The sequence below is a fragment of the Ochotona princeps genome, chromosome 2, assembly GCF_030435755.1.
Source record: "Ochotona princeps isolate mOchPri1 chromosome 2, mOchPri1.hap1, whole genome shotgun sequence".
Taxonomy (NCBI): Eukaryota; Metazoa; Chordata; class Mammalia; order Lagomorpha; family Ochotonidae; genus Ochotona; species Ochotona princeps.
Genome location: NC_080833.1, coordinates 139,142,148 through 139,165,107, shown reverse-complemented (window position 1 = coordinate 139,165,107; position 22,960 = coordinate 139,142,148). Strand labels below are relative to the sequence as shown.

The 22,960-nt window shown below is 41.2% G+C and overlaps 1 pseudogene; it reads right to left on the bottom strand.

Moving 5' to 3' along the window:
- Positions 1-22,730, bottom strand: part of LOC101534752 (tubulin alpha-8 chain-like) — a 29,793-nt pseudogene extending 7,063 nt beyond the window's left edge.
- Between the last annotated feature and the right edge of the window lie 230 nt (positions 22,731-22,960).

The window sequence follows — 22,960 nt, the reverse complement described above, 5'->3', positions numbered from 1 at the left end:
TAGGAACCAGCATTGTGTGGTAGCGTAAAGCCTGTACCTACAGTGCTAGCAGCAATGAGGGTGCCAGTTCATTTCCTAACTGCTTCACTTCCTATCCATCTCCTTGTTAAATATACCTGGAAAAAAATACCAAATGATGGACAAAGTGCTTGGCCCTTCTAACCACTTAGAGACCTGGGTGAAGGTCCTGGCCAAACCTTGGCCATTGTGGTCATTCAAGAAGTGAACAAGCAGATGGAACAGCTGTCTGTGACTCTCATTTTTTCCACCCCACCTCCTCATTCTGCCTTTAAATTAAATGTTCGTTTTAAAAAGTATCTATTAGGTCCCTGCACACAGAAGCCTCATTCAACATATAACAGCAGACCAAAATGCTGGTCTCATGAGGCGCTGTCTCAGTTTTATTTGTGAAATGGAAATAGAAAAAGGAATTATTGCACAGGTAATTATCAGAAAAGTGTTTAATCCAGCTTTTGACGTATGCAAACTTTCAATAAATCATAGCTATTAAAGGATTTTTTAAAAGTCTGCAATTAATGACAAAATTTCAAATGAATATTATGAGAGGCGGTGCATGTTTTTTTCTGCCAAGAGCCATTTGTATAACATTTGTAGGCCACGAAAAATTATCAACTTAAAAAAATTGCCTGCTATAGATGTATTGAATTTGAAGTCCTGCATGCAGTTGCCTGGCCAGGACCAAATGAAAGGATTTTGTGGGCCTTAAACTACCCAGTAACCAGAAGTTCCACCCCTGGAGCTTCAGAAGAAGAAACTGCCATAAGTCTGAATGGCAACAGTGCAGGATCTGCAGAACCAGTAAGTCACCAAAAAGACAAGTCTGAAATGCACAACTTTTAAATTACAATTGCAAGGTTAATAATTATCTCCTACTCTCTAAGCAATAGGTTACTGAAATTATGGGTGCCAGCTGTGGTCCAACAAGTTGAACTGTGGCCTGAGACCTTGCCCTCCCATACAGTACCAGTTCAAGTTCTGGCTAGAATACTTCCAATAGAGCTCCCTGTTCACGTGCCCATAACAATAGTGGAGGATGGTCCCAGTGCTTGGGACCCTGAACTCACATGGGAGACCCAGAAGCAGCTCCTCACTCCTAGCTTTGGTCTGGCCTGTCTGTGGAGATTTTGGGAAAAATCAGCATATGGAAGATCTATCTATCTATCTATCTATCTATCTATCTATCTATCTATCTATCTATTAATCTATCTATCTATCTATCTATCTATTAATCTATCTATTAATCTATCTATCTCTTCCTATCATCTATTTCTGCTTCTCCCTCCCCTCTTCTCTTCTGTTTTTTCATTTCATTTTAATAAATCTTTTAAAAAAAGAATGAATATCCAGGAGCGTCAGGAGCTACAGGACCAGTATTGCCAGTGTACTAGAATTTCACAGATGTCTGATAACTTGAACATTTCCAGATTAAAGGCCGGGATAACAGTCTAGAACTAAGAGAATATCAAGCAGAGGTCATCTAGGGAGAGAGACTGAGGAGACCACACAGCAGTCTGCTGGAAGGTTCATGAAGGTAAAAATGTGAGGTTGATCTTCAGAGCAGAGAATGGAACTCCTGAGTCCTCTGCAAAAGGTATCCTCAAACCACCTTTCTCTCCTCTTCTTTTTTAAATTTTTTTTTTAAAGATTTATTTATTTTATTACAAAGCCAGATATACAGAGAGGAGGAGAGACAGAGAGGAAGAACCTCCGTCTGATGATTCACTCCCCAAGTGAGCCGCAACGGGCCGGTGCTGTGCCTATCCGAAGCCGGGAACCAGGAACCTCTTCCGGGTCTCCCACATGGGTGCAGTTTCCCAATGCATTGGGTCGTCCTCCACTGCTTTCCCCAGCCACAAGCAGGGAGCTGGATGGGAAGTGGAGCTGCCGGGATTAGAAGCGGCGCCCATATGGGATCCCGGGGCGTTCAAGGCGAGGACTTTAGCCGCTAGGCCATGCCGTCGGGCCCCTCTCTCCTCTTCTTTGTAGGGCATTATCCCTCCCCATTTTCAATCCTTTTCTCTAATGACTTTCCCAGGGTTAGTTATCAAGCCCTGTATACAAACACAGCCTTATGGGATGTGCCAGCATCCTTTCACCTGACAGAAAAGCAGAATTCTTGCAGTGGTCACAAATTATTTTCACATGCTGACATTGTCTCCCCAGTTTGTGACATTTTCTTGAGTTCAGAGTTAAATTAAATGCAGTGCTATTTACTAATTCCAAAAAAGGAAAATGGCATCACCGTGAAATTATTAGTCAGAAAGGGAGGCATAGCCGCCCTAGAAGGGGAAAAATAGATTCCTCAAAGGACTGTGGATAATCCACATGGCATAAGTAAAGACCACCATTTTCTAAGTGATACAGTCAGTTATTATATTGGTTGACTTACTTATGCTTTCAATTAATGAGCTTAAGGAATTTCTCCTACGACATAAAACAGTCCCTACTCCCCAACTGCCCCCATCCCTGCAAAGAAAAAAAGTTCAAGTTCAGTTGGTTTCATTTCACCCCACTAGTTTCTACCATCTTTCCAAACTCTGGTGCTTTCATCACTTATGGGATCAAGCAGTGGACAAAGATTCCAGGGTAATTTCTACTTTAAAATCCTGTAAAAATCCATTGAAATAAGTGAACTACATTATCAAATGAGAAAACCATCACCCAATCGCCAGCAATTTGTAACTGTGGACAACGTTCCACTTTCTTTATGAGGAGTTAAGGCTCTCTAAAATGTGTGTAGCTGTTACCATCTTACCTTGATGATAAGACACAGCCAACAAAAGATATTTGAGAAGTGGGAAGGGAAAATCATACTACTTAATATTCTCACTGTATATCTCTTAATTTTTCTTTCTTGCCGCTTTTTAAAATTGTAGATAAAGGTGTTTAATCAAGGCTACTAAACAAATAATAGAAGTATAATTTTGCTTTCTGGTCATAAAACACTGCTTAGCCAGGAAAATATTTTCCAATTATAAAAGCTCTATTTGTGGATTTTAAAACAGAGGAAAAAGAGAGTAGAAGGTACCCATCACTTCACCGTTCTTCCAGAGTAATGGGGCCAGCATTGTGGAAAAACAGGTAAAGCCACAACCTGAGATGCCAGCATCTCCTATGGGCACTGTTTGTGTCCCCACAGCTCCATTTATGATCCAGCTCTCTGCTAATGGCCCAAGTAAAGCAGCAGAAGATCTAGAGGTAGTTGGGCCCCTGCCACTTGCATGGGAGATGCAGAAGAAGCTGTTGACTCCTGTCTTACCCAGATCTGGCAGTTGTACTCATTCGGAAAGTGAATCAGCAGATGCAAGATCTCTGTTTCTCCTCACTCAATAACTCTGATTTTCAAATAAATAAAGAAAATTATAGTAAAAAGAGGAAAATATATATCAATCAAAATAGAAAAACTATATTTTATACAAAATGAATTATATGTAAAATGCACAAGTTGCTTCTTTTTACTTACAGTATATTTCTAGGTATCTTCTCATTTGAATTTACATTGATTCCCTTTTCCTTTTCCAAGGTCTTCTGGTATTCCAGTGTAAAAACATCACAAGGGCCAGCATTATGTAAAGGCAGCACCTATGACAAGGGCATTCCATGTGGGCACTGCTTCATATTCTGGCTGCCAGTTCTGTTATAGCTCCCTGCCAATGGCATGAGAAAAGCAGTGAAAAAGGTCCAGGTGATTGGGCATTTGCTACCTACTTGGGAGATGCAGATAAAACTGTAGGCTCCTAGTTTTGACCTGCCTCAATCCTGCTTTTACAGACTTCTGAGAAGTGAATCAGCAACATACTCTCTCTCTCTCTCTGTCTCTCTGTGTCTCTCTCTCCATCTCTATCTTTTCTCTGTAAACTCTGCTTTTCAAACAAACAAAACTTTGGATAAAAGAGATAAAGTAAAATTTGTTTAGTGCTTATTGTTGAACTCAATTCTCTATGCTTCTCACCTGGGATGGGCACTATGGCACGTCGTGTTAAGCTCTGCCTGGGACACCTGCCTGGGACACCTGCATCCCCATATCAGGAATGCCTGGCATCCAGTCCTAGCTCCTCTGCTTCTGATGCAGCTTCTGGTAACATGTCTCAGTGGTATCGTATGTTGACCTAAGCACTGGAGTTCCTGCTACCCATGTGGGAAACCTGGGTAAGATTCTCTCTCTGTATCTTCCTCTCTATCCTTTCTTTCCTTCTTTGTCTTTCTCTCCACCTCTTTGTTCTTTTCTTCTCCTTCTGATCATGCTACCTTTTAAAAAATACATCTTTAAAATAAAACTAACCAACACAACTTGAACAAGTTGAATTCATGTGGCTGAGTGACATGAGGCAAAGGTTAATTGAAGATGAAGGAAAATTAACTAATACTCATTTTCTGCTTTCAATTATATCTGTCAGCTACATGACAACCTTTCTTGTAAGTCACTGATTACATGGATTACATTTCCCCCATTCCAAGGTCCAAAATTCTAGGCCATAAATGGATTTTCAAAAAATATTCACATGAACATATTCTACTATTTGTTCCATTTTGGACTGTAACTTTTATCTGCCCACAGCACTTTAGCAACTCAAACTAAATAAATATTCAAGAAATAATACAGTCTTTCAATGGAAGAATAAGAAGGTGTTATTTTTTTCCTTTTAAAAATATCTATTATCATTATAAAGACAGATTTACAGAGAGAAGAAGAGCATAATTCTTCATCTGTTGTTTCACTGGCCAAATGGCAAGAAAAAACAGAGCTGAGCCTATCCAAGTCTGAGACACTGATGTTTCTTCCAGGGCTTCCACTTGCGTTCAAGGACCCAACGACTTCGGCTATGTTCTGTTGCTTTCCTAGGCCATAAACAGGGAGCTGGGTCAGAAGTGGTGTAGCTGGAACAGGAACAAAATCCTATATGGAACGCCAGCAATACAGGAAAAGTATTAGCCCACAATTTTATGTTTCAACCAATATGCAGTATGGCTAAAATTTTACAACTTACAGTACAGCTTGCCAACTAAGAATAAAATACACAAGAAAAGGAGTTTTGGCATACAAAAGCTTTACCTCAGTGGCTATAAAAAAAAAAAAAAAAAAAAAAAAAACGGGCCGACGGCATGGCCTAGCGGCCAAAGTCCTCGCCTTGAACGCCCCGGGATCCCATATGGGCGCTGGTTCTAATCCCAGCAGCTCCACTTCCCATCCAGCTCCCTGCTTGTGGCCTGGGAAAGCAGTCGAGGACGGCCCAAAGCCTTGGGACCCTGCACCCGTGTGGGAGACTAGGAAAGATGTTCCTGGTTCCCAGCTTCGGATCGGCGCAGCACCGGCTCTTTGCGGCTCACTTGGGGAGTGAATCATCGGACAGAAGATCTTCCTCTCTGTCTCTCCTCCTCTCTGTATATCTGACTTTGTAATAAAATAAATCAATCTTTAAAAAAAAAACACAAGAGGACCAACTGTCTTGGGTTGGATTTGTGCTTAGCAAGGATAATCGCAGAAGATGCAAATTTTGTGTGTTATCTCAGGTTCACACAGAGACACATGCATACAGTCCTTAAGATTAATCAGCTATCTTACCACATGGTAACTCCACCTTCTCGGGATTAGTGTTAACTTGCTCTTACAATTTCTTCCTAACTTCTAGAAAGACAATTCAGTCTATAGAGAGGCAGACTGAAAAAAGAGGCAGACACACTGCACATGGGGCATAGGCACTGTATAGTAAGGAAAGATCCACAGCTGCTTATTGAGCTGTTTATTGAGCAGTGCTCAAAATGCACACTAGGTGGCGAAATGGCTGCGTATACCTCACATTGTAACACAAAAGAGAAATCTCTTACCTCTGGGTGAAAGCTCTCAGGTCCCAGAAACCTTTTGTTTCAAATTTTTTCTATGTTTCTTTTTTTTATAATTTAATTTTTGCATTATTATTATTATTATTATTATTTCATGAAAGCATTCTATAGGATCTGGGATTTCCCTTATCCTCTTCCGCAAATCACCTCCCTACCCCCACACTGAGTTCCCCTATATTATAACAGTGTATAGTCCTTCATAAAGAGTTAAGTTCATCATTGCGGTTATGGACAATGACAGAGAGTCCATAATTGTATTGTCAAGATATAGTAAACAGTTTCATTGGGAGTCCAGCTTTAGTCCAGTAGAAATGCATACTGCATTGTATCCTCACATCTGGATATGATAGTCCACATTACACAATTACTGTACTCCCTTAAATGACAAGCCACAAAACAAAATCAGCAACAGGAAGAAAAACAGAAATTTACAATACCATGAAGTTAAATAACATGCTACCGAATAACTAATGTGTTGCTGAAAAAATGAAAAAGAATCAAGAAACTTCTTGAAGAAAATGATGCTACAACCTATAAGTCAGTGAAGGATTTAATGTGAGGAAAAAAAAATCTGTTTTGATGAAAGAAAAACCCCAAACATCAAAATCTATGAGATAGAGTTTGTGCTGATCTTTATTGGTGAGATGTGTCTCCTGTAAGCAACAAATAAATTAAAAAAAAATCAGTCTACTTATCTATGCTCTTTCATTGATAGGTGTAAGCCATTTACATTCAGGGATGAATGGCAATGTGGTACTGTCGTTTTAGCATTGGGTTGTTCGTTTTTTATTGAGTTTTCTGTTTTTTTTTCTTCTGGGATGTTCTTCACTTTTGCCTTTGGTTTTGGTGGGTGCTATTCCTTTTCTCAGTCAAGAAAAAAATTTTTAAGTATTATTTGTAGCACAGGTCTGGAAGAAGCATATTATTTGAGCTTTACTGTGGAATAATTTTCATTTTCAAAGGCAAAGAAAATCTTTTCTTGGTACATTATTCTGGGCTGACAGTTTTTTACTTTTAGAATCTGGAATATGTCGCTCCATTCTCTTTGGGCCTGTGTAATTTCCTCAGAGAGGTCAGCTCTGAGTGTCACTGGTGTTTCGCTACATGTCAACTGATTTTTTTCATGTGCACATTTAATTATATTGTCCTTATGTTCCTTTTGTAACCAACATCTATAATAAACTTCTCCTGATTAATAACATTGATACCCATGTGTTGTTTTATCTACTTACTGGGATCCATGTCATATTTAAGAAATTTCTTCACTGTGTCAGGCAAATGTATCAGTATTTCTGCATACACAGGCAAAAACATCAACAGGCATTAACATCCAACCAGAGTTTCTGCCCTTTCTGATAACCACCCAGGGACTCCATGCATTGGACACCACACTGAAATCATATTTTCCCATAACACAACAATGTATATACTATTAAGCCTCACAGGCCATTGTTTTTTCTACTAGACACTCAGCCTATAGACAGGTCAGCCTGCCTTCTCTGCAACTCAGCTCTTCACCTCAGCCTTGCATTATCAAATGTTGTTGCAATCTTATATTAAGTAATGTCCTAGGGTATCTATAAAGCATTAGTACCTCTCCTCCTCCAGTCATCCTTGCATGTCTCAGGCTACCCACAGGGTATCATCTAGATGTCATGCAGCTTTCAGTCTCTGGACCAGCAGATCATGCTGCTTATATCCACTGCTGTATTGCAGTGGCTTCTCTGGGTGCCACACTAAGGAAGAAACCGCAGTTGATCCTTGGCTATCAACCGAAGGAGTCAGTCACAGCACAGTTCTCTAACCGCCCTGGTTTTCTCAGAGGCATTCTTGGTTGATTAAGTATTTTAAGTCACTCAACGCATTTCTAGTCACTTAAAAGAAGCAAGTGAACAAAACACACACACACATCTCTGCTGAGAGACAGTAAATGACTTCAATTAAGGTGACAGGTGTCACAAATGACAAAGAGCTATCAGGTAGGAGATGCAAAGTCACCACTATGTGTCTGCTGCAGAACTTGCTAATTGTTACCACATTGGCAGTAGCAACCAGAATGTGCTGTGCAAAGTCTTCCTGAGTATTGGTGATGTGATGACCTCAGTGATCCTTTTGCTGATATCCTCAGCAGAGCAGCAGGGAATACTTGGGCACCACTTTTGCAGAGTAAGCATACTGGAGGGCATGACTCAGGTGGACCTACTCAGGAAGCTCATTACGCATTTTTGAAGAAACTATTCCCTCAGTTGACCTCTTTGGAACATTAAGTACCTTAGAATCCCTAAAACATTCTAATAACATTGTCTAGGTATCTTTGAACTACTTAAGCAACTAAAAGTATTGGGCAAGAATTATTACACATCCCCAGAGTTCCCCGAAGAGAATAACATTTTGAACCTATCAAGGCTGGAGACTGAAGACTCAGCTCTCCTTGCAGGCCTGGTTAATGCCCTATGGCGTCTTAGCCCACCTAAGATACGTCATAAAATATTTCCGTAAAGCTGAGTGCAGAGCAGCAGTGTTAGCTTAAGTTCTGCAATCACGGTATGGGAGCACTGTGTTTACACTGAACAGCCTAGAGTCAACATAGCAGGTAGGGATAACTTAAGGCTGTCTTTCTAGGATCTTTTCCTTCACAAGCAGAAATCGTGCAAGAACTAACAGGGTCAACCTTTCCAATAGGTCAGATCAGCTGAGTACAGAGTGTAAAAGAGCCACTTCCATCCCTACCCTTTAGAGCTGAGTAGAACATGGTCTTAACTTTACTACTCCAGCTCATCTTTCAGGGTCAGAATGAAACCTAGGTAGACAAAGAGTAAGATACAAGTCCAGCGCAGGGCTCAGGAAATCCATCTCCACTGACAGGGGAACACTCAGACTCTCAGGAATGACCCTGGGTGTCCCCAACTACAGGGGCCAATTGTGGCTCACATCTGTAGCAGATCTACAGTGGGTAAGGGGGACTGGATTAATACTAACGTTTCTTTTCATTGAAGAAAGGCAAAGAAAGGAGCACAGAAAATATTATCAAAATACTTCAGTCTAATAGGAGTTGTCATTGTGGCACAATGGGTTAAGCTGCCACCTTCAATGCCAACTTCCCTTTTGGGCACCTGTTCCAAGACCCAGCTGTTTCTCTTTTGATCCAGTTCCCACCAATATGACTGGGAAGGCAGTGGAAAATAGTGGCTTAAATTGTTAAGCCATGGTGCTGGTCCAGAAGAAAAGTCTTAACCACAGGGTTCCCCTTAGAAGGAAGGAGCCAGCACTTCTTCATTAGGCTTGAAATTCACTCTTTTAGTACTAACAGCTCCTTAGCCCCCTTCCCTTGCTAACTCTTTCTTCCCTCCTGATGGAACCTACACTCAGAGGCGTACTGAGACAGGTGACAGCCTACTGGTAGAAACCTCTACTACAGTTGTGCTCCATCCTAGACTGAGAATCAAAACTTGAGAATCCTCTCTGGTGCCTTTTTTTTCCTTCACCCAACCTCAGCCTTGGGGCCTCTATAAGGGTTCCTGGTTGGAGAAGAGGGGCATTAGACTCACATGCCACTCCCCACTTCAACTCCTCGGCTCCACAGCTCAAACAGAGCACTGCATGGAAAAGCAGATACCCAAGGCTGTGCTGCTGCCACTTCCAAATGTACTCTTCCACCAAATCAAAATCCTTCCCTCTTCATCTGTGCAATAATTCTTCTGGGATTACTAAGGATTTGTTTGTTTATTTATTTGTTTGTTTTAATTGTCCTGACTTCACAACTTGGGAAGAAAAACTCCCTACAAAGTATGCATCAATTGCCATGTACAGCGTAACACAAGAAGAACATGAGGAACATGTCAGACAAACTCATCAATGAAGGATCAATGTGCCATTTTCCTTCTAATCATCAATGGAATTGTGAAACTTGCTGTAACATTTTTAGAATAGAAATTAGAGTATAGAAAATTCAGATGAATTTTGTTTAATAAGTCTATTGTAGATCTTAAATAGCACTCTAAATAGTATTTAAATTTATTTAAATAGTATTCAAAGGGTAGCCATTAACTTCATGGAAAAGCTATTAAAATATGGATCTGAAACTTTTAAAAAAAGATTTATTTATTTTTGTTGGAAAGTCAGATATACAGAGAGGAGGAAAGACAGAGAGGAAAATCTTCCGTCTATTGATTCCTCCTCACCAAGTAGCCACAACAGCTGGAGCTGAGCCAACCCAAAGCCAGGAGCCAGGAGCTTCTTCTGGGTCTCCCATGCAGGTGCAGGGTTCCAAGGCTTTGGACCATCCTTGACTGCATTCCCAGGTCACAATCGGGGAGCTGGATGGGAAGCAGGGCTGCTGGGATTAGAACCAGCGCCCAAATGGGATCCCGGGTGTGTAAGGTGAGGACTTTAACCACTACACTCTCACGCCAGGCCTGGATCTGAAACTGTGTACAGTAAGATCGCCATGTTTTCTTCTCATCTTTTCATGAACTTGTCAAATTTCTGGTCATGTCTGCACTCAGACTGAATGCAGACACTCACTGTTGTGCATTTCACTTCCCCATTCCAGATGTTGATGATGCTGTACTTAACTGCAATTCTATTTAATTAGGTTCCAATGAAATCCTGCTCTGCTACATCAGCTGTTGCTCAATAATGATTATCAAGCTGGTTTCATTGACAGTTAACAGCCAGTCAGTAACTGCTGAGCTCTAAGTCTTCAGCCCACTTAACTCAGGGCTAGCAAATCAATGTTCATGCTCACGGGGAAGAGTTGGGAGGGGCAGAGAAGGGAGGCAGAGGTGGGTATCATGGCTGCATGGCAAGTGGCCAGACACTATTTCTCTCTCACTCCCTACCAGCCAGTTTCCCATATGTTTTTACTTTAACTGCTTTTGCGGCCTCCAGCGATTGTTCAGGAGGGACTCCCACTCCCATCTCCCTTAGCAGCTGCTGAATGAATATGTAATATCTCTTCCTGTAATTGGGATGTGTTTCATGCAGCTTTCAGTTGCATATCTTTCTGCCTGAGGAAGAAGAGGCAGAACAGCCTGTGTAAGTAATATCTCCGATGGGAGCTATCCAGTCTCCAGAAATTTCCTGCCTCACTTTCCATGGTTAATGCTGCTCCTGGTACTGACAAGCACTGTCTGAGTCACCACTGGGCAAACTTAGTTCTGCAGGTGTTTTTATATTACTGCATATGCAGTTCCACTCAGATTAAAATTCTATTCTAATAGCATGAGACCTTCCATATCAACAAAAATGATATTTTTATTAGCAATGTAAAATAAAACTCACATTGGTTGGTATCTCTCCAAAGAGTACCAGTAACACTGTGAGAACACTTAACCCAGCAGCTTTTTTCCCTCAACAAAAGGAAAAGGTTTTACTTTAATTGTTAAAAACCAACTGTAAATTATCATATTTTTATTAAAATCAGCCATTGGTGAAGTGCCCGGGACTCAGATTCCAACCCTAGGTTCTCATCTGCTGGTTAAGTGGCCATTAACAAGCCTCAGCACATGACTCCCTAGCACTCTATTGTAGATTATTTTAGTACAGGTAAACAAAATCTTGCATGTTAAGCATGGAGCACTGTGTTCCATATACACCAAATATTCAATCACCAATCCCATGTACTACCCTGAGAAATGAGTCTGAAAGTTTCACCTAAACTTTCTGTCATCTAAAGGACATCTGATCAGTAGCTTGGATTCTCTCACTGCACGTCTTTCTGGGCCAGTGAGGGCAGGTCTCTAAGGAGTCAGGAAGGGTGTGTACAGTGACTCCACCATTTCTGACCTATCACTAATTTGACTGACATCCTTCCACCCACAGCAGCCACACGCCCAAAGATCCCTCATTGAGTTCCTTCTGGGCAAGGTGGTTGCAGAAGTCAATGGGCTGGTAAATCCACTTGCTCTGTAGCAGATTAGGTAGGGAGATGTTAATAGTGTACACTGCCCTAAGAGCCAAGATGTGGTGCTTGTGAGCATTTACAGTTCATGGCACTTTGAGTTTCTTTCTGCCCCATGTATCTGATTTAAGGAAAGATCTGCATCAAGGAGACTTCTGAGATGGTCTGAAGGGACCCCAGCAGAAAGCATGCTTGACCATGCAAAGTGCACACTGACTGGGATGGGAGGGTGTGAGGATTGGATTGGAGTTGAAGGCAGATCGGCTTTTTTCTTCTTTCTGGTCACAAAGGCAACTGCTAAGTCTTTCTTTCCACTGTGTGGATTCTAACCTTTAAGGCTTAAAAAAATTATCAATACATTGAAATATCATTGTTTCACCTTCTTGAAATAAAATGGTGACTATTATTTTTTGTTATTAAATGGATGTTTTAATCCTAATTTATGGGCCAGGTGTTTGGCTAGTAGTTAAGACACATGTGTCCCATACTTACTGATATTCAGTTCCCTGGTCCAGCTCCCAGTTCCAGCTTCCCACCAGTGTAGACCCTGGAAGCCATCAGGTGATGGCTCAAATATTTGAGTTACTGTCACAAATGGAAAAGACATCAACTAAGGTCCTGGCTCCAAGTTCCAGGTTTAGTCCATGCCAGACCACTGCAGGTATGCAGTGAGTGCACTCGCAGATGGAAGCTTTTTGTATATTTCTCACCTTCTCTCTTCATTAAAAAAAAGCTCAATTTGCTTCCGCATGGGATGGAAGAAGTCCAAACACTACCGTGCAGAAACCAACATCATCAGAAAGACAACCAGAAGCCCTGAGCGGTCCGCAGAAGCAGAAGAACAATAAATGTCCTTCGGGACTAGGGAGGAGAGCTTTCTCTGGTCCGAGCCTGGCTCCATTTCTGAACCCCCGCCCTCCCTCACAATGACCATCAGGATCGCTTCGAAAACCCCTCATAGCAAACAAATAATCGTACAAACTAAAAAAAAAAAACTAAAATAAATAGACAAACAACAGAATGTAGAGCTTGAAATCTGACAGGAAAGAGCTGGCATGGATTGGCTCATGCCTCTCTGGGTGGGACACAAAGATTAATTACTCCTCACCATGGTGTTGAGGATTTTCCTGCACCCCCCCAAAAAATATTCTGCACCTTAAATGTTGACAAATATCTTGTTAGAGTTACAAGCCAGTCTAGATTATCCCAAAATCTGCCAAGATCAGCAAAATTATACTTCAACACAACAAATGGCTGAATACTAAAATTAAATAGACACGAGACAGCTGAATGGTACCCTATAGCCATTTTAAGGTATATAGCAGCCGGTCCTGTATATAAACTAAAATTGAAATGTCAATGAGCTAATCATAGGTTGTGGTTAAGAACTTGCTTTTTTTTTTTTTTTAACATACTGGTTACTCAAAACCATGTCAATTCCATAATATTGCAAATTGCTGTTGATGTTATATTGGGACTCTTAATTGACTGTGATGATATTATACCAGCTCTAACTTCGGACCAGAAATGATCTCCCCAAGAAACTGTTCAACCCATCTGGACAATAAGTAGCTGGACTCTATGTTTGGTCTATGTTTGCAAGGAAAGAATCTTGATTGAATTTGAACTGTAATACTGCATCAAGGTGGAGGAATCCACCAGTGGGGAGGGGCGTGGGGAGGGGTGGGGGGATTCCCAGAGCCTATGAAACTGTCACATAATGCAAAATAATTAATAAAAAAAACTATGGTTCATCTACTCCATGGAATACTACTCAGCCATTACAAAGCAAAATGCAGTTCTTTGTGGCCAAATGTGCCAAACTGGAAACCATAATGCTAAGGGAAATGAGCCAATCCTAAAAGGTTAGATACCACATGTTTGCCTTAATTTAAGATGAAATGTCAAACCTAAAAATAGTACCTGTAAATTGTAATATTATTACACCTTCAAACAGCCTATATCACACACAATAAGATATTGTGATGTAACCAATACACCAATAATCAATGACAGACTGCTTCTGATCTACATCAAAGAACTGAAAAGCCTGAAATGCTTTTAATACCCTATGTTGTTCCACATTGGGTTGGGAGAGCAGAGAAATCTTCCACCTTCTTAGAGTATGTGAGAAAGATGTTAAGTATAACTTATCAAGTTTGTAACAGATAACTTACAGACAGCAGACTCGAATCTGCATTAGACATTAGCAAAAACTATAGACATACAGTGGGATCCAAGAGTGATCCTGACAACCTCTCAACAAGAGGTCATATGCACAGAGCAGGAGGGAACCCCAGAGTGGAACAGGAAGACAGGAGGAGGCTTGTATCCCAACCTTGGAGACTCCCAGATCCTCATCAAGGACTATCAGTATGGGCACCAAGGACTATATCCCAACTGCCAAGGAGACCACAGGGAATTGGAGTGTGCTTGTAGGCCAAGAACTCTGAGGTCATCCATTCCCTGTTGGATTTCCCACACAGGAAGAAGGAAACCCAGATCCTTCCTCACAGGATCTAATGTCATCAGAACAAAAACCAGAAGCCCTGAGCGGTCCTCAGAAACAGAGGAACAGTAAGCTTCTTTCAGGACTCTGGAGAGGAGGCTTCTCTGGTCCTTGCTTGGTTCCAACTTTGGCTCCCCACCCTCTCTTGCAGTGACCATCAGGGTCGCTCTGGAGCCCCCCAAAATTAGATCAGATAGACAGAGGCCAATAAGGAAATCTTAGAACAGACAGGAAGCAGTCAGCTTGGACTCCCATATACCTTACTAGGTAGGACAGAAAGATCAGTTACTCCTCACTAAGGTATTGAAGACTTCTCTGCACACCCCTTCTAAAACTGTTCTGCACCTCAATTGTTAACATATGCCTTGTTAGAGTTATAAGCCTGTTTGGACTATCCTAAAATTTGCCAAGTTCAGTAAAAATCATGCTTGAATACTATAAGCTGCTAAATATAAAAAGGAAAATAGACATGAGGCAGCTGAGTAGTACCCTATAACCAGTTTAAAGTTTATAGCAGCTGGTTGTGTACAAACTAAAATTGAGATGTCAATGAAGTCGTTATAGGATATGATTAAGAACTTGGTCACTCAATACCTGTCAATTAACTTCATGATGTTGTAAATTTCCATGTTTCTTCCTGTTGTTGAAGTTGTGTAGCGGCATTTCATTGGAGGGGATGATATTCTGCCAGCTTTACTTTCAGACCAAGGATGGTCTGCCAGTGAAACTGTTGAATTTATCTGAACAATAAAATGCTGGACTCTCTGCATGGTCCATGCCTGCAATGAAGCAATCATGACTGGTTATGAAATGTACTACTGTAACAATGTGGAGGAATTCAATATGGGGGGAGGGCTTGTTGGAATCCCAGAGCCTATGAAACTGTGTCATAAAATGAAATAATAATAATAATAAAAGCAATGAAAGATGCCAAAAAGCTCAATTTTTTCAAAAAAGTGTATACATAAACAGCATACTCATGTGTTCATATTCTAAAAGAATAGTAAAAGTGGCTACTGGGCAAGATGTTGGAAAAGGATAAATAGGAAAGAGTGACTTTCCACTGAGTATTTCCTTCCCTTCAGCTCCTCTTGAAAAATATTTTTAAAATGATATCTTTAAATTGGATTCATTGAACCAAAAGAGGTCTCTTTAACCTCGAATCAGGAAGCACTCTTTTAATATTCTGAAAATTAAACCAAAATATGATGTTGCAAAATCTCTTACAAGGCTAAACTGTTATATCTCCTTCTTGATTCTTAAGTAAATTCCTAAAATAATAATAATAATATCTTGGGACACCCACATCGCGTTTTAGATTACTTGGTTTTCTGCCTGTTTTTTTTTTTTTTTCATTGCCCCTAGCTTCAGCCTGGCCCGAACCCAGCAGCTGTGGTAATGTGTGGTATTAAACATTTCTCTGTCTCTCTTTCTCTCATGTTCTTCTGCTTCTTCACTTTCCTCCGTTCTTCCCATCCATCCTCCTTCCCTCTTCCGATTTCTTCCTCTCAAAATTTCTGTGCTTTTCAAACAAATTTATTTATTTTTGAAATTGAACTTTATTAAAGCCTGAGCTGACTAAAATAGTTGTATCTTTTCACAAAACAATATGCCAAATGGTCATGTACTGCACCCATAGATCCAATATCCAAAATGCTGTCAAGCTCCAAGAGCTCCAACTTTAAGCCTGGATGACACTTGGCTGCTGAGGTCATGCCTGTGGGAATCATGCTATGCAATGGAAATCCCAAACAAGTACTAGCATTGTGTGTTTAAGATTTACCACCAGGATTTAAACATGTCCATCTTTTTTACTTTTGTCACATATCTGATTTTCTTAACCTCGCAGCCTTTCCCAAATGCTAACAAGGGTAGGTGGCTTATTGATTTCAATTTTTTCACTTACCTACAATTAGATGGTAAGCTGAAGGGAGTTAGATATTTACTAGCCTGGCTACCACTGGGATGACAAGGGTGATGCCATCCCCATTGTCAATGACTCTCCGTGACACGGTGTACGCACCAACTTGTAGGGATGCTCAAGATGCTGCTAAGGCCAACACTGCCTGGAGAAAAGACAAAAACCATTAGTATAACTGGAAATTTTGTTGAAGGCACTGAGCCTGCTGATCCTCGGGTATGATCAACACACTGTTACTGAGTAAGTCTAGATGAGGTTTTCTTCTCCCTAACACCCACACCCCCACCAAATTTCAGCTGCAACTTGTACAACACATTATCCAAACTTTTAAACTCTAGGAGCCAAGTTTTCAATAACAAAGTCACGTTTTACAAAGAAAAGCCAGTGAAAATTGAATTCTGCTACGAGTTAGAAGATGAAATTTTAATCCATTGCTTCCCAAAGTGAGCCCAGACAGCTGCTGTAAAACCTTTGTAAAGTTTTAGAAACATATATCAGCAGCTCTCCCAACCAGAAACTCTCACCCAAGAAATCTAGGAAAGTGGGCTTTCATCAAGGAGCAACTGTGCCCTGCCAAGGAGAGAGATAGCATGAGCTAGTGTCATTTTTTATCACCACACTTGTGAAGAAAGGGGGACTGAGGGTGGTCTTCTAGCGTGCAGAAGCAGGGCTATTGCCAAATACACTGCAGTGCGCAAGGCTATGCCGCAACGAGAACCATCCAACATTAAGCAAAGAAGTTGAAAAATCCTGATCCAAAATCAAGACTGTGCACAATCTGTAGTTTGAACCACCCCCTACACAAGTGAATCTGGTGCACAGACCATTTTCAGAACCATGAGGGCAGTGGTTTTTAATGTCTATCCCTACTCCATGAAACATAAGCTGTGACTAACTGAACTTGGAAGTGCTGGAATAATTTTTCTGTTGTCTATATTTTAGTAATACACACTGTGAATACCATGAGGACTCTGCAGAGTGCAGTACTTCCCAAGTCTGTTTTTCTATGCTCCTTCTGTCCCTTTTTTTAAAGCAGGCACTATTACCATACAGAAAGCATTTCAGAAGCACCCATCTTATTGAGACTTCTCAAAATTATAACTGAATCCATTGAATAAGGTGCCAGACATAGAACAACAAAATCAGTAATAATAATTAAAAAACTCAAACCAAGTACAAATGTCTTCAAAAGTGGTTTTCCAAATTGATGAAACCACAGGTTCTCAGAAATAAAAAAAAGTGGGACTAGTAAGGGGAAATTTTGTAAAGGTATTCATTTATTTTTTTCAACAGACGTTACATGAGCAAATGTTCTAGGTACAGAACTACGTCTGTACTTCTATCCTCTCACCTAAAAGAAACAAACACATTGGGCATACATACATGGAAAAGAACCACACAGTCCAGTATTAATAATGCAAATATAGAAGTGAAAAAAGTCAAGGCATCTGTTCCCAACTCTGCTTTTGTTCACACCTGAGCATGGGGTGGTTGGAGTGGCAAAGAGAGTGAGAAAAAGGAAAAGACATGACAATTTTGTTCACACCTGAGCATGGAGTAGTTGGAGTGGCTGAGAAAGTGAGAAAAATAAAGAAGACATGAGGCTTTCTTATGTCAAGGATATTTTGGAGTTATCATCCCTTCCACCAGTGCACAGCTAAGGCTATCTGAGAATCACAAAAATAATTTTTCCCCTAAATTGCAATGTAGCTGAGTCTGTTGAACAGACGAATGACTCAACCATAATTTCTGCAAGGTAGTCTCTATTTTCTGGAGTGTTCAGGGTGTTCATGGGAAGTCTGTCTGTAAGAAAACATTCACTGTATTTAATATTTCATGAATAACATCAGAATCTTCACAAAAATTAAAAAAGGCATGCTGGCAAGAATATTACACAACTTTTTAGTATCACAGATTATGACCAGAGTAATTAATTATTTAAGGAAATTTGGTGGTGGTTCTTTAAGGTATAAGAGTAAAGAGAGAGCTCTGTGAAGGTTTCTGCTCCTATCATCCATCCAAACCAAGAACAAGGAGAAAAAAAATCAACTCTGATAGTATGACACATAAACACTCTGGCAGTGAATATTCCTGCTGCAGGTTGCAAAGGGCAGTGGAAACAGCCAGGATGAGTGAGGATGTCCTAGCAAAAGTCACATAAGCATAAACAATAAACACAAAAGGTTAAAAGAAAGAGAGGGGGAGAGGATGAGCACTGTGGGGTAAGCTGCCACCTTTGACACCTGCGTTGGGTATCCTGGAGCACTGGTCTGATTCCCCATTGAACTGGTTCTGATCCAGCTCTGTGTGCTAATGCACATAAAAAGGCAGTTGAAGATGGCCCATGTGCTAGGAACCCTACTGCCAGGGTGGGAGAACCAGACTGACCTCCAGGCTCCTGCCTTCACTTATTTGCAGACATACGGGGGCATAAACCAGCAGATGGAAAATTTCTTTCTCCCTCTGTATCTCTCTCCCCATCTTTAAAATAAATGAATCTTTAAAAAGTAAACTGAAAGAAAGAGGGGGAAAGGAAAGTAATGAAAACCACATACCTAGATAAATATCTATCTATCTATGTAAAAGGCAATGGATCAAAAACATTTTTAAGAATTCAAGGTATATTTTTAAGTGTTTCTATTTGAAAGGCAGAGTTATGGTGAGATGGAGAGAGAGAGAGGGAGAGAGGATATTTCATCTGTTAGTTGCCTCCCTAAAGGGCTGCAAAGGCTGGGGCTGAGCTGATCTGAAGCCAACAGCCTCCTCCAGGTCTCCTGTGTAGACATGAGGCCCAAGGACTTGAGTCATTCTCCACTGCTTCCCTAGGCCATAGCAGGAGCTGGATTGGAGAAGAAAAGCCAGGATACGCACTGGCACCTAAATAGGATGCCAGGCTCAGCATATTATACCACAGTCCTGGCATTTCAATATCTGTTCTAAAACAATACCAATTAGCACATAGTAGGAAATGGCAGAATAAGGCAAAGAAAGCAGTGAAAACAAAACTTATTTTTGTGTCATCCAGCAATGTGCTGTTAATGTTATCACATATAGATCTACACCTCATACTTAACACAATGAAGATAGGCCTCTTTGAAAAAAATTGTGAACCTCATCCAAGAAAAATATTTAAGCCCCACATATAATGTGACCATATTTAGAGCAAACCTTTAGTGTTACATGTACAGGTAATATAGATGAAACCTTAATCTAATAGGACTGATAGCATTTAATAAATAAATAAAGGAAAGGTCCCCCGAAGGCACTCTCTCTCTCTCCCTCTCTCTCTGTCTCTCTTGCACACTCTTCATGTGAGACAGCCCAGAATAAAGGCCAAAGGAAAACAAACCAGGAAGCTTCACATAGGAACCAACTCTAACAGCATCTTAGTCTAAGAGTTTAACCTCCAAAATTACTGAGAAAAAGTTTCTGTTTGACTCACTCAGGCTGTGCTATTTTTATAATAACAACAGAGCAGATTAACACACCCTTAACATGGTTAAATGACAGCCAGCCCTGGCATTCTGTACAGCTTGACACTGAGATACAGGGGCATTCTGATATGGTCATCAGGACAAGAAAAACTGACCTGACAAGTCCACATCTGCCCAGGTTCTCAATCAAGTAATCAAGCATGCAAAGGATCTTAAAGCACAAAGGAACTTAGGAGCGACCCAAGTGAAGGACACAGTGCCTCCAGTGCTCACATCCTAAAGGAACACCACTTCAAGTTCCTCTGCTGCTCCATTTCTGATTCAGCTCCTTGACAATGTGCCTTGGAAAAAAGAAAAAGGCCCAAGTACTTGGGTCGCTGTCACTCATGTGACACCTGGAAGGAGTTCCTGGCTCCTAGCTTTACTCTGGCCTATGCTGGTTTGTTTTGTTACCATATGGGGCGTGAACAAGCAGATGAAGATCTCTTTTTGTAAATTCTGATGTCTTTGCAAGTCTGCCTTTAAAATAAATAAATAAATCTTTTTCAGAGGTGTGGGCAGGTAAAGACACTGACTACAATGCCAGAGCTCTCTGGGAGTGTCAGCTTGTTTCCAGTTTCTCCATTTCAGATTTAAATCTGTGTTAACAACCTGGAAAAAGCAGAAGACGCTCAAAATATCTGCCAGTCATGTGGGATATTCAGATAGGTTAATCATTTTGGGAACGAGACAGTGAAAGAAATCTTTCTGTTACCCTCATTTTTTTTAAAATTAGATTTTGGCTCCCATTTTTCTTTCATGATTAAGTATTAGAGGACAAACTTTATCCAAACAAGAATACAGAAAAAAAAGCCAAAACCTTATACTAGGCAATGAATTCATTTAAAAAGCAGGGTTAAAATTTTTCTTTTCTAGTAATTACAAAAATTGTTAATGTTACAAATTATGCAAAAGAAATAGCATGAGTTGTGCAATGTACACACAAAGGAGATGATCCATAGGCAAAACCTTTCACTTGAATTCCAGATACTCTTTAAACAAACTGACAGAAGGATTCACGCATATATAACTTATAAATGCTAAATTAGGCTTAGTAATAATCAATCAAAAGCATGTTGCAAAGAGTATTAAAAGAATATTCATGGGCCCAGTGGCATGGCCTGGTGGCTAAAGTCCTCACCTTGAATGCCCTGGGATCCCATATGGGCGCCATTTCTAATCCCGGCAGCTCCACTTCCCATCCAGCTCCCTGCTTGTGGCCTGGGAAAGCAGTCGAGGACGGCCCAAAGCCTTGGAACCCTGCACCCGTGTGGGTGACCTGGAAGAAGTTCTTGGTTCCCGGCTTCGGATCGGCGCGCACCGGCCATTGCGGCTCACTTGTTGAGTGAATCATCGGATGGGAGATCTTCCTCTCTGTCTCTCCTTCTCTCTACAAATATGACTTTTTAATAAAATAAATAAATCTTTAAAAAAAAGAATATTCACCAAAGAGGGTCTCCCCAATAAGTAGTTGGACTTGACTGGTCTATAAGATGTTGTACTCTATGCTTGGCATATGCTTGCAAAGAGGGAATCTCAACTGAAATTGAACTATGGTTAAGCAACACAGTGGAGGAACCCGTCATGGGGGGAGGGTGTAGGGAGGTGTGGGGAGAATCCCAGTTCCTACAAAATTACAACACAATGTAATTAATGAATAAATTTAATAAAAAATTATAAAAAAACTAGCACCCCCCAAAAAAGAATATTCATGTTTTGTTCTGTTTTTAAATTTTATTTGTTAATATGGTTTATATAGTTGAGAGGGATGAATGCCCAAGTGGACCTCTGATTAGGGTGGGAAGATTGAAGTAAGGAAGAAGGTGGGTACATACATGATTTAATTCTTTTTTTTTTTTTTTGTCCACTTTGGGGGAAGGGAAGAGAGCTACTCTTTGGGATCAAACTGCAACAGCACAAGGAGATGGCCTACAATCCTTTGATGTCATCTTAGAAACTTCAATATGGGGAAGAATGTTCTGAGTGTGTTGTTTGAGTGGTTTTGATAGTTTTATGACATTGTCAGCTTTGTTATACCAGGGCTGAAGCAATGTTTCCAAGGTCTATTGGCTGACCAACTCCACCTTAGTGTAACCACAGACCCTGGAGCATGCTGGGAAACTTGGCCAGGAGAGAAGTCCAATCTCTTTTGCTTTTCATCCCCTGATGAGGGAGCTGACATCCGCTGCTGGCCTAGATGAACAGGTTATCATGTCCCCTGTGTGCATTTGGGCATGCCACCCACTGCAGAGGCAGCAGTAAATGAGGAGGCTCAGTACTGATGCATGCACTCCATGGTAGGACCACATGTCCTATGATTTTCCCTTTGGCCAGGGTCTGACTCCAGCCACCTAGCTATTGAAATTCCTCAAGGAACCTCATCTGGGGTGACTTCAGAGTCCATTCTTGGATAAGTCAGTGACTGCAGGGTCAGATTTGATTCAGCACCTGTACCAGTCAGCGCATGTATTGGTAGATGCAGCTGCCTGGTCAGGGTTAGATCTGTCCCCAGCTCCACCTCTCTTACAAATTTATGAGTGCTACAGCCCAGCCCAGCTAAGCCAGTCATAGATCAGGTCTTCACACACACACCAGCAGGTGTCACGGCCTAGTTGGGCTTACCCAAAATAACCCTCAGCAGGCCCACTCACTGCCTGTTTTTGTGTGTGTTGACATGTGCTGTGGTCTAACCTGCTTTGTCCAGCATCCCATCTAACTCTCAAGCACACTCATGTGTGTTGTAGCTTAGCTCAAACTAACTTGCCCCTATATCTGGTCCACACATATGCCAATGAATTCTGCCACCTTACTCAGGTTGGCCCACACCCAGCCCTGGCTCTCATATGCACAGTAGGAGTTACAGCTCAGCAGAGGAGTGCCCACAGTTTCTCTGCAAGGCCATCTCCCTCCCCAGTATCTTGTGATTACCAGAGTATACTCTGGTCCAGTTTGATATGACATACATCCAGTACTGGCACTTGACAAAGTGCTGCATCCTAGTCCAGCCTGGGCCATCTCCAGACCCAACACATACACCAACTGTTTGGATCTGCAGCCCTGCATGGCTATGTTGCCTCAATTCCTGGCTCTTATGATTGCTAGTGGAACCAGCAGTACAGCAGAGAAGTCCTCAAAGTTCCCCCAGCAGGTCCATTCCCAGATCCAGATGCTGCACATGCTGGTGGTACTTCAACCAAGCCTGACATGGTCTGCTCCCAGGCATCTCTCACTGGTGGTGTTGCAGCCTAGCCTACCTTGGTGCAGCCCACATGCTGTCCTGCCTCTGTTGTGTG